The sequence below is a fragment of the Callospermophilus lateralis genome, unplaced genomic scaffold, assembly GCF_048772815.1.
Source record: "Callospermophilus lateralis isolate mCalLat2 unplaced genomic scaffold, mCalLat2.hap1 Scaffold_268, whole genome shotgun sequence".
Lineage (NCBI taxonomy): Eukaryota > Metazoa > Chordata > Mammalia > Rodentia > Sciuridae > Callospermophilus > Callospermophilus lateralis.
This window is the reverse complement of record NW_027513428.1, coordinates 737,280-751,196: the sequence shown is the minus strand read 5'-3', so window position 1 is coordinate 751,196 and position 13,917 is coordinate 737,280.

The window sequence follows — 13,917 nt, the reverse complement described above, 5'->3', positions numbered from 1 at the left end:
CTAATAATGACCTACAGGCAGGCACCTTTGGGCCAATGATGAAAACAGAGACCAGGCAGCACATGGGAGAGGAGACAATGTGTGGTTAGAAAGAAAAAGCAGCAAATGCTAAGTATTCTTAAGTGAAATTGTGCACCGAAGGATAAGAGCAGGGGGTGAAGGTTATGAGCACGGCTGTAAATGTAGGAGAAAGAACCTGGGAGTGGGGGAGTAGATAAAAGGAGAGAGATGCAGATCTAGGGGCAAGTAGTGCTCAGGAAGGAAGCGGGCCACTATTCTTCTTAAAAGAAAGGAGGTAGAAAAGGGAGGCTGAAGTGCTTTAGGATTATCTTATTTCAGAATTTTGTGAACTCTTACAAAGAAACTCATAAACATTTAATTTCACAGGCAAAATAGCATCTACTGCTAAAATTCTTATGCTAATATTGACTATGTGGCATAGCATTTTTCTTTTCACCAATTATTAATTTGAATAATTGAATTACACATTTAATTTTTGAGTGATGAGAGACACACAAAATGATCAAACATATTTTATCTATAATCTACAATTTCAAAGCCCAATTTAAATATTTTACATCATTAAGAAATACAGAAACACAATTAGGGGTTAAAATATCTGGCCTGTATATATCCCTCATTCTGCCATTCAGTTTGCAAGTGGAAGTTAATTCAGCTGTTGTTGATACTTTATATTTGTTATCAATACTTTAGTACATTTTAAATAGAAAAACATTAGCACACAGGGTCTAGATTTCAAACCTCTTATAAAAGTCACCAATATATTTATTTTAAATTAGGCTATTTAGAATACAAAAAAATGACAACCTTATTTCTTGGGGGTTTGACTGAGTTTTACTCAGACTTAATTTTCTGCAGATATGTTTAGATAATTGTCTAAGAATTGATGTTTTAAGTATTTTGATGGAATGATGGACTATTGTTGATAATAAAGAGACTGTATATAGTGTCTATGAAACAACCACTAATTAGCTTCATTACAGCCTGCAGATAATTCTTATGAATAACTTATGTAAATGATGCGACTCTAGTAGGTTTTCTGAATTTCCTGAAAATGAGATTTTGAGAGTAATAAGTGTGGCAAATTTCTGACAGCAAATACATTTCTTTGTTGCATTGAAAAAAGAAATAATCCAAATACTAGATTTTATTTAGTGGCAGAGGTTTTTCCTTTTCCAAAAGCTTTAAACTATAAGCTAAGCAAAGCAGAATAAAAAGAGCTTCAAGTTTGATTTGCATCTTAAGAACAAAGAAATAAATGAAAATGTGACTATTGTCTTTATCTTCACTGTTATTGTGTGCAGTATCCTTCGATAATCTTTTCTTGTAATGAGACTTAATAGCTGCCTTTGAGATATTAATGGAAATTGTCACAGACAAGGGAGATATTACTGCATCTAATGAACTAAAGTAAGACTAAAAGGAAAGGAGAAGGAACAATAAGTAAAATCTGCACAAATAAAAAGAATTTAACTAGTTTCTAAAATTTAACCCTATATTCATGATAGAAATACATTACTAGTCTGCATTTTCAAGTATCATTTGTCAAATAGAAGAGAAAGCATCTTCTTTTATTATTTTGCATTTAAGTAATATATATAAACCTCTTGACTTCAATTTTACACTGTCCTTAAAACAGGAAATCTTATATGGCTCAAAGGGTAAGTTAGATTATTAAGTTTGTTATAGTCAACAAAAGGACAGATTCCAAGGAAGTGTGTGTGGGGGGGAACTCAAGCATTCAAGTTAAATAATGGAAATGGAAAAGAATACAAGGAACAACGTGAAAATTACAATAGAATTAATTTGTATATTGAATAGTCGTTTGGGAAATTTCAAGTTTAAATCAGTTTTTTTTTTTTAATAGCTATTATGCCATTGACTTTGCCCTCTACAGACTTCACCTCTGGATAAAACTAATCCTCTGAAGAGTTGCTTCTTAGGTAATGTGATTTCCCAAATGAAAACTCTTCCCCTTGTTTCTTGAAAGCTGAGTGGCGAGTGGCTGTCATTTATGCAGTGTTGTGTTGCCATCTAATTAAATGAAGGATGTACAGATTGAGCTGTCAGGCAGAGAATTAAGAGGTTAGTGTATAAGTTATGATGGTCACCAGACTTCTTCTTCTTCTTCTTTTTTCTGTAGGGCATTCCTTGAGGAACAAATTGTAAAAAACCCCATCCAAACTTCCTGAGAACAAGTTGCATGCCACATTTCTGCTATGATAGCATTTGATGCCTAATTGAGTCTGGGATTGTTAAAAGTGTCTCCTTTTTATAGTCCTGAATCTGCAGAGCTGATGAACAGATTTCATTTTAGATTTGAAGCATCAGCTTCCCAGCAAAATTCTTTTATGATTTGGTTTACTAACAAAATAAAAATAAAAACAGACTATTCTTAGCTTAGCACATGCAGATGTAAGACATTCATTAAAATGTATATGTAAATTGTGCACAGGACATAAACAGTTATTCTTATGGCAGGTAACTGATGAATTGATTGATCCTTAAAAACACATTCCATTTTAATCATATATTTTGGTTCAGGATTGGGGGAAAAAATAGAAAAAAGAAAGAATCTTTGTCCATTACTGTCTTTCTCTGACTTTCAGACATATAGAAAATTTCCGAAATTTTTAGACAGTGTATGCTTATCCCATGCTTAAGAACAAATACTTATTTTTTGCCTTCAACTAGGGATATTACAAACAGAGATTATTGGCCCTTCATGTCAGAGCTGTCAATGTTGAAGTGGTGTGAGCTATTAACATTCTATTGTAAGTGGTCAGAAGCTTCTTTGGTTTTTCTATCCAAAGCCCACTAAACCCACAAGTTTGTGCTGTTTTCACTAGGTTAATCCAGTCTTATGGTTTTTGATTGGTTGATGCCATTCAATATAGCACATTTACTGATGATGCTATGCAACTGCTCAATCTCTTCTGCTTAAAAGAGAAATAAAGGTTCAGCCTTGAATCAGCCTGCGGTCTAATGATGTTGCCATTTGGCTTCTACAGAAATATTTCATTCCAGGAAAAATAAAATGAAACACAATAAATAATTATGAACTACTTTTATCAATCAAATTAGATTAAATATTATGTTAGCTGAGTATCACAATGCTAATGAAAACAGAAGATCATTTATGTAACCAGTAGAACAGTTATACAGAACACCCAACAGAATGGGCAAAGATCAACATCCATTATTTTCTGTCTCTGTGACTCCTTTAGATTGTAAGGTCAGCATGGGCTTTATAATAGCCTTAATGGCAATTGTTTAATGAAGGAATAAAATAAAGATATGCATTTTTTAACAAGACTATTATCTGTATATTCCTCATCTCCTTGTTCAGTTAATTTATAAAGTACTACATATTTCCCCTCAATTTTCTAAATCTTACAACTATGTATAAGGCTAGAAAAAATAGAAAAAGTTTTTATATATTGAATATATACCTGTGACATGACCTCAATCTTGCATGAAAATATATGTTGATGCCTTTTCTAATAATTGAATTAATGAATCTATTAAATAATTATTTCTCCATGCCTATTTTTGGCAGGAATTGTGGTAGACATTTAAGATAAGACAATGAGAAAATTGGGGAAAAATTTCTACCCTGTAGGAAATGCATTGCAGAGAGAGAACACAGGAAACAAATAAATTAACTATAGTAATTCTGATGAGGATGAGTGTTCCGAAAAGCAAAGCAAAGCAAAACATAACAAAAACCAAACAAACAAACTAGGAGAAAAGGATTGGAAGTGTCCAACAGGGGAGAACAGTGGTAGTAATGGGATCCTGAGGCCAACAGACTTAAAGAATTGATGCTGAGAATTTCTATGTAGGATTCACCCATATTTTGTCATACCTTACTCTGAGGAATATTAATTATTTAGTATGAGATATTTAGTCATGCTATTCAATAAGTCAAATTTGATGTTTTTCTTCACTTTTCTTTCATACTTTTTTTATTTGATAAATATTTAAGGATGGCACATTCTGGCACTGTTAATATAGTGATGTGAATTAGCAAGTGAAATTCTACTGTCTCCCTTCAGGGATGACTTTTGAAAACAGGTAAACAATTACCTGGGTTTGTATTAAATTTATTTCCCTCTTGAGTCACAATGATCCCTTAATCTATCTTGATTCTGTGAGTCTAGGATGCATTCCAGCTTCCAGAGAAATATGGGTTGGGGAAGGGAAGAGAGAGTGAAAGAGAGATGCAAAGATAGAGACAAAGAGATGGCATTTTGATTATTATGACTATATTCTTTGAAATACTTAAATTCTAACAAAAATGCAACTCTTCATAGACAAAACTTTCTACTTGGTATTGCCCTCACTGCAAGCAACTCTGACGAAATAGATTCCATTTAAAAATTAATTTTTTTTTTGTGACTAGAAAAAGCTGGTTTGGTGGACTTTGAGGAGCCAGAGTAATTGTGACCCAGTTAGAACAGGAAAGCTTTGCTATTATTAAATGGTGTCTGAGGTGAATGTCAGACAGCATAGATCAACCTCTGTCCTCCTCTTGCCTTCTATGGGAGCTGTATGAGTATTCAAAGTGTGAAGTTAGCCCCACAAATCTAACAGACAACAGAATAACTCAGATTGCCCTTTTAGAATCTAGTGATTACTTTTATTTTTTTTTTAATTTTTTTAAAAGAGAGAGTGAGAGAGGGAGAGAGAGAGAGAGAATTTTAATATTTATTTTTTAGTTGTCGGCGGACACAACATCTTTGTATGTGGTGCTGAGGATCGAACCCGGGCCGCACACATGCCAGGTGAGCGCGCCACCGCCTGAGCCACATCCCCAGCCCTAGTGATTACTTTTAAAAAATGATTAATCTCTTTTAAAAATTCTGTATCCTTGTTTTAGAATGAGTAAGTGGCTTTCCTTTAGGAATGACAATCTAGCAATTTCCATACACATGTCTGTCAGATAATATTATTTTTAATAAGATGCACATTTGAAAATGTTTACAATCATAGCAAATAAAGCCTTAGCATACAATTTTTGATTTGTATTTCTCGAATTTAGATATATAATTATTCATAGTACAAAAATACCTGGGCATTTAAATTTTACTAGAAATATTTTTTATTGCTAATTAAATAAGTTTTTATAATAATCATCACAAATTCCCAAAACTTATAAACCTCTTAATTTCCTTCTATCTTCAATGGAGTAAATCAGTATATAAAATCAAATCAATTTTTCTTCTCATCATAACCAGTTTTATAAAATATGTTATATTATAACAAAAACAATGATCATAGTGTTAAGATTGGGGAACCTAATATTTAATTCAAGTGTTTTGTTCTTTCCCACTGATAACCAATTTCTAATCCTTATGAATCGATGAATAACCTCATATGCAGTAGGTAAATTTTCTATTATATGGTTGAAGAAAAAAAACATTTTATTTGTAATAAAATAGTTTTTTAAAATATTTAATTGCCTCTCTAACTACTTGTTAAATCATCTTTAGCCTCAAATGAAAATAAAAGAGATCACATAATTAATAAGAATGTCCTTGGACATTTAAACTATTGATTTAAATAAATATAACCACCATACATATTGAGAACATTTTATTAGATAGTTGAATAATAGTGTTTAAGTATCTCCTCTCCTTTGGAGTAAATAAATATATTTTAATTAAAATGATAGTGTAGAGGGCTGGGGTTGTGGCTCAGTGGCAGAGCGCTTGCCTAGCACATTTGAGGCACAGGATTTGATCCTCAGCACTATATAAAAATAAATAAACAACATAAAGATATTGTTTCCATGTATAATTAAAAAAATATTTTTTAAAAGGCAGTGTAGGGCTGGGATTATGGCTCATCGGTAGAGCACTCGCCTAGCATGGGTGCGACCCGGGTTCGATTCTCAGCACCACATAAAAATAAATAAATAAATAAATAAAGGCATTGTGTTGTGTCCATCTACCAAAAAAAAAAAAAAAAGATTCTGTCTTTAAAAAAAAAAAAAAAGGCAGTGTAGATGCTTTAATAAGTAAGGAAACACCATTAATTTATTCTTGGATTCAACAAACATTAATGGGCTTTAACTTTGTTTTGTAGATATGGGCTAAAAACATGAATGAAGAATTTACTACCTAATGTGAAAGTTAAACAATGAAATTATAATAAAAATATAATTGTGCGATGGTAGAAATAGGTATAAGAACGTATGGAAACTTAAAAAATGGGATAACTTTGCATTGTGGGTTGAAGAAAGTTAGATAAGAAAGGTAATAGCTAAACTGGACCTTGAAAGATCAACAAAGATTCACCAGGTAGAAAGCTAAGTGAAAGGGTGAGCATGGGAAATATGCCAGACAGGAGGGTTGTGTGTGGGGGATAGTAAGGGTGGGAATCTAGATCCAGAAGAGTTAGAAAAGATGAGTGTAGGGTAGTGTGATGTAATTGGAGATAGCTTCCTTCTTCAACTGTGACCAGACTTGAGCTGGATCAAAAAGGGCTTGTATTAATTAATTACTAATTCAATCTAGAAAGATTAAGAATTCAGGTAGGTACACCAGAAATATGTTTTTCATTATGATTATCTTGTGTACCTCAGAATTATACCAAAGCATGCAACAGCTATTCCAAGGCCCCCTAGCCTCCAAGTAGAACAATAATGTGTAGATACTATTGATAAGAGGAACTTTGCTTTTTAGTTGCTTGCATTGAAATTCAAAAGTAAAAACATATCACTTAGTGTCTTGTTTTCTTCTGTTACACTTGGTATAACAAGCTATGGAATCTTGAATGAACACTATAGACAAGGAAAACATTCAATGACTTTGGTAGGGGTAAGGCATCATCATATTTAAATTCATATCTTTAACTTTTGTGTTGTATTATGATAGGAGTGATGAGGATTATATTTCCCGCCCAGGATTGCAGGAATAGCGTCTGTCATCTTCACTTCTGTCAAAATCACCTGCAAACTGAGCAAGTGCTCCCTAAATTTTTGTTAAATAAATTTTTAAAATGTTGGTAGTTATTGATGAAAGAGAGAGAAAACTCACCCAGGGCAGTGATGATAGGGAGTAGAGAATCAAAGATAAAAAAAATATATATGTATATGTGTATATGTGTATATATGACATATAAGTATATATTATGTATGAATCAATATTTATGAATAAATATATATGAATATATTCATGTATATAAAACATATGAATCTCTCTCTCTCTCTCTCTCTCTCTATATATATATATATATATATATATATATATATATATATATGAATATATGAAAATTGTTTAGGAATTGATATGAACAAAACCTTGTGGTTGATTCTGAAAGGAAGAAGGAACAGAATGTTTCAGGGCTTGAGAGAGGGAAATTTGGGGTCATATTTTAAAGCTGCCCTATGAGAAACAAAGGTGCAATGTACATATTCTTGTTGTTTAAAAAAAAATATTTCTAGTCTTGGCTCTTACAATCCAACATTAGGATTTCAAAGGAACTACTACTGTTTTCTACCTTTTTCAATATGCATATTATGTCTCCAAAGCAATTGTAAGATTTGCACAGTAGAAACTGAGTTTAATACCTCTGTATCACCTTCACCTGGTACACAGAATGGCATTTACTAAGTATCTCCCAATCAGTAAGTATTATTATTTCAATTTAAGTAAGCAAAACAAACAGTAGATTTTTAAAAAAAATATGTAAATTCTGATTTTTTTTTTTTAACCAGAGTTTGAACCAAGGGGCACTTAACCACTGAGTCACATCCTCAGCACCACTCCCCCCTGTCACCTCCGTTTTATTTGTATTTTCTTTAGAGACAGGATTGCGCTGAGTTGCTTAGGGCCTTGCTAAGTTGCTTTGAACTAGAGATTCTCCTGCTTTAGCCTCCTGAGTCACTGAGATTACAGGCATTTGTCGTGGTTCCCAGCTAAAAAACGTGGAATGATACATTCTAAGATTCTCTCCAAAATATTCTCCTTGACATTCATCACATGGGAACAAGATACAGTTGAAACTTTTTAAAACATTCCTTTTGGTATTTTGGTACTTCATCCTCATTGATTAGTGCTGAACTGGGATCCACAAGAATGGTGATGAGTGTATTTTCCTTGCCCTACATTACTGATTCCAGATTTGTACACTAAGAATCCAATTTCTGGATCTAGAACGGTCCTTCCTGTTTTGTAATCTGGTTATATGTTTATTATTCTGTTCAGTGGTCTCCAGCTTTCCATAGTAACTTGATACTCTACATTTAGGGTTGTTTAAAAATATATTTTCAATATATTTTAGAGATCCTATCAATTTATTTAAGTACATGTGATTATTTGGGCATAATTGATAGTTTAGAAACATTCATTTCTCCTTAAGAGGAATGATAAGTAAATATAATTCAGGAAAAATATGGTTTTACATTCATTATTAAGTTGTGTGTGTTTCTTGGTATACTGTTTAAACTTGAGTTTAATTACCTTAATGCATTATGTAAAGGAGTCACGCAAACTAATAAGAGGAATTTTAAAGGTGACAACATTAATATATATCAATAGTTTGTAAATATTAATTTGTCTGTAAATGATCATTTTAATAGTAATACATACTTTTTTATTACTTTTGCTAATAGAAACAAAGTATATTGAGGAAAGCTTAAAGAAGGAAAAGAGCTACATAACTACTTCATGGTAAACTTGATTATTAAAACACTTAAAATTTATTGCTTTAATTAACTGAATGTAGTCTTGTTTTTGTTACTATTATCCAGTTGAGATTCTGATGGAAACAAACTCACATTGAATGAGAATGTCCCAATATCATAAAATCAGTAGTAAACACTAGTCTCATAATAGTAATCAATTTAATGTGTTCAGCTTAGGTGAGTTTTTTAGATCTATACTATTTTTATATGTTTTAAAAAATGGAAAAAAGCCTGTATGCATTTAAGCCTTACTATTAGAGGTTGCTGATGAATATGTAATTAATTAATATAAAATCTATTTCTTATTTTCAAAGCAAGTTAAAATTCTATTGTGTAGGTGAGAAAGATATAAATTCTAAATAATTTTGAATGAATGACTCAGCAAGTATAAAAGGATTTGATGTGACCAATATATGCTTTCAATATACACACAAAAATTAAGTTTTTAAAATATAAATATTGAAGACCTTAAAAACCTGTCTTCAGCCACAGTGGCATACACCTACAATTTCACAGTGTAAGAGGCAGGAGGAGCACAAATTCAAGGCCAGCCTCAGCAATTTAGAGAGGCCCTAAGCAACTTTGTAAGACACTGTCTCAAAATTTTTAAAAAAATTAAATGGCATAGGGATGTAGCTCAGTGGTAAAGCATCCCTGAGTTCAATCCCTAGTACCAACAGAACAAAACAAAACAAAAACAACAAAAATAAATCAAAAAGAAAACCTATCTTCAAAATTTATAGATTTATACAGCTATTTGAAAAATCTCACATTAGTAATAGCTTTCTTAAGAACTATGATTTGTTCTAGAAACTTATCTTCATTATTTGAAATACATATTGAAGAATACTTTTCAAATATTGTAAGTAATAAAAGAACTATAACAATGTGAAAAAGGATAATTCTTAATGAGAATATCAAAATCAGATTCATTCTTGATGAAGGAAGAAGATAGACAAGAAGATTAAGTATGAGAAGGATCTTGTTTGCCTTGGAAGTTGTGATTATAGACTCAAATATATCTAATTGTATAACTTGGCTATGTGTTGAGTAGAACATCACTCAGATGTCCTTGTCCTGGGCATTGTAATTTTTTTTTTAATCTGAGTTTTCTTTAAAAGCTTTCAGGAATGAGCTTTTGTGTAGTAAATCAAGTCTACCTGAGTGTACATTAAAACTCCTTAATCTGTGAAAGCGATACTCTTGTTTGTTTTGTGATATTTGATTCCTTGTTAAATACTTTAAAATGGAGACTTTGGTTTGGCCGTGTGGGGTAAGGGTACTTAATATCTAAGAAGATTCACTTGTCATCAATATATTTAAAGGGTCTTAAAATAGTTCTTTGGGATGGAGACATTTTGAAGAGTATTCTATTCATTACCTATCTCTAAAAAAGTAAAAGTTGGCAATTATAAAGCATCACAGGGAACATATTTCTTCTCTTTCTGTCTAGTTCAAGTATGGGAATGCACTGAAATAGAGCGAGGAGAGAATGAGGGGAAAAAAATAGAGGTATATTGTCAACTAGATTTTAGGTAATTGCAATTGACCACCTCATTAGATTTTTTTGGAATTCTTTCATTAGGCAAAATATATCCACTCAAAATTTTCTTCCATAAGTATGTTATAAAGAGAAAAGGGGTGCTCGCTGAAGTTATATGTGGGATCAATAAAGGATTTTTTTGTTTGTTTGTTTGTTTGTACTGGGGATTGGTGCTTGCTAGGCAAGTGCTCTAACACTAAGCTACATCCCAAGCCCAATATTCTTTTAGTTAAGAATTGTAAAAAAATAAATAAATAAAATAAAATAAAATAAAAATAACAGTGGAAGACTGGTTGAAAGATCTTCTAGAAGTGGGCTGGGGATGTGGCTCAAGTGGTAGCGTGCTCGCCTGGCATGCGTGCGGCCCAGGTTCAATCCTCAGCACCACATACAAACAAAGATGTTGTATCCGCCGAAAACTAAAAAATAAATATATAAATTTAAAAAAAAAAAAGATCTTCTAGAAGTGAAAAATCTGAAGACACAATTCTTACTGTCTTGAATAATATGAGAGAAAATAATCTAACAACCAAATAATTAAGAGCACAATCTAGTATTATGATGCAAATACAATAGGCTGCTGTGAAAATGTAAGTGAAAGGATGAGGTGGGGTTCTTTTTGCTAAGAGATTTGTAACTGGGAGGAACAATTACTGGGGTAGAAATATTCTAGGTGGAGAGACTAAACAGTGAAGAGTTTAAATCAGGCTTAAGTTTGGTTTTGCATGAAGAAATGAAATGTCTTAGGGACTAGTGCAAAGTATCTGCATTTTATTAGTTTTATTAGTAAAAGAACACTGGAGGTTTTTGAAAAAGTCATATTGATCACCTCATAGAGAATGGTATTAAGAAGTACCTAGGTAGAGGCTGGGGTGGTAGCTCAGTGGTAGAGTGCTTGCCTAGCATGTGAGGCCCAAGTTCAATCCCTCCCTCCAAAATATAGGTAGACAAAGGAAAACTAGTTAGAAGTGGTTGTAATGGAGGTGACAGGCTTTATTAAGATGGCTGTGGGAAAAGTGTATAAAGGTGAAAGTTTATTTTACTAAAACAGAAGTTTTTAAATAAGCATTTTAGAATTCTTTTTATAATAAAGTTATAGTAAGAGTAACTGGCATTTAATGACCAGTTGCTGTTTGCTGAGTTATTTTGAATCTGTGGTAAGGATTTAATAAACAGTAATTTATTTATTTTTATACCATTTATCCTGTTCTTTTTCTATGGGTGAGAAACTGAACTTCAGAGAGGTAATTTTACTTGCTCAAACACATACAGTTAGCACATGCTGGAGTTCAGTGCTTATCCAGGCTCTCACTCTGGAGCCTACATCTCAATTACTCTTGTAATTGTCTTCTCAAGTGACAGTGTTTTAGCTATTACCTGTGTCAACACAAGCATCCAGATTTCAGGCTCCACAACAACATTATTCACTAGTTCTAGTCTGTCCTTAAAGCTTGTGAAGAATCAAAGTGAAGGGGGGGGGGTTTCCATTTCTTATTTGGAGCTAGAAGATCCCTAAAATAAATTTCATCAAAGGTCTCCACAAGTTCATTATTCCAAGTCATTTCTTCCTGTTTGTCTAACCTAGCCTCAATATTCTATTTTTAGCTAATCCCACATGAGTTTTTGGTGTATAAGCCTTGTTTTCATGTGCCATTGGGAGTGGGAGGACAGGAATGACTACTCCCTGTCATAAATATAAAAGCAGGCTTCCTAAACATGATGATGAGTCCTTCTCTACTACTTTGTTTCTGGCCTAATTTCAGAGAGTTAATTGTAGATCAATAAAGAATGGGATTTGGGGAGACACACATTTTATCCACATAGGAACAAAAACTACTGGAAAATATTTAATGATTCAATTTTATATTGTAATTATATTTCATGATTGTGAGTCAAAAAAGTCCATACCTCAGGAAAATAAATAGAGGTACGAAGATTCTTCTTAACCAGCATGGATGTTAAAATAGAGGTTATTGGGCTGGGATTGTGGCTCCGTGGTAGAGCCCTCGCCTAGCTTGGGCAGAACCCGGGTTCGATTCTTACCACCACATAAAAATAAAAAGGCATTTTGTTGTGTCCATCTACAAAAAAGATTCTCTCTCTCTCTCTCTCTCTCTCTCTCTCTCTCTCTCTCTCTCTCTCTCTTAAAAAAATAGAAGTTATTAGCCAGCTGCAGTGGCTATGCCTGTAATCTCAGCAACTGGGGAGGCTGTGGCAGGAGAATCTAGAATTCAAAGCCTGCCTTAGCAAAACCAAGGCAGTAAGACCCTGTCTCTAAATAAAATACAAAATAGAGATGAGGATGTGTCTCAGTCTTAAGTGCCCCTGAGTTCAATCCCTGGTACCAAAAAAAACAATAACAAAGAAACAAACCCAAAAACAAAATAAAACAAACAAACAAACAAATACAGGCTATTTAACAAGTGTATGAAAAATTGTTCAACATCATTAGCAATTAAGAAATGCACTTCAAAAGTACACTGAGATGTCATCTCACTCCAGTCAGAATGAGTCATCAAGCATACAAACAATAATAATTGCTAAAGAGGATGTGAAAAAAAAAAACAGTTTTATATTGTTGGTGGGATTGTACGTATAAATCTGTATGGAAAGAATCACCATGTGACTTAGATATACCATTCCTCAGTATTTATCCTGAAGAATTAAAGTCACCGTACTAGAGTGATACATGCATGTCCATGTTTATAGCAGCACAATTCACAAGAGTCGAACTATATAAACATGCCAGGTGTCCATCAATGAACGAACAGATAAAGAAAATGTGCTATGTATACAAAATGGAGCCTTATTCAACCATCATAAAGAATAAAATTATGTTCATGATCTTTCTTTCATTAATGAAACTGTTCTCTGTGTTCTGGAGATGAGGAGAATGATGGTTATTAAGAATAATTGGCTTGACAAGGCCACACAAATAGTATATGGCCAAGATTGAAATGAAGCCACTCTGACTCCCCAAATTCGGCTTTAACCACTGTGTTTGATATGCCGTACACCCTTACTGTCCTTCTGCACCATCCTGATCACTGAGATAGTTTTATTAAGATTCTTACTTAAGTGTTAAATGGCAGACCACTATTTCAAAAGTTATTTTTCTTTCAAAATTCCTTCTATCATTGAGAAGTGCAGTCACTTCAAGCAGCAGCTGTTCCCTAGATTATTCCAGTACAGTTCCTGGATTGAGCATAGCAGTTTACCAATTAAAAACTAAATTCAGTTTAACAACTCTATCGTGATGTTGAATGTGTAGGACAATCTTGTTAGCTATCAACTTCTGCATAAATGACTTTTTTGGTGGTGAAAAAATGACAATTTTCAATAATTCCAGACTTTTTGGCACTATGAAGACAGGTTCATTTGGTGACTATTGTCATTTGTGTAAACAGGAAAAGCTCCAGTAGAGGGTCAGTCCTTGTGCTTTCCCTCTGATCTTGTAAATAAGACATCAGAATGTGGTTGTCTGAGAGGAAATTGATTCATTACATTTCTTTAGTCTCATAAATATATCGGGAAGAAATAGAAAATTGAAAATGCAATATAACTTACTGCATTTTTCCTCTTTCTGTCCTACCCTTTACTCCCAAACAGAATGTCTCATATTTTAAGCAGTTTGAAATTGACCTTCCCCTGAATGATTCAT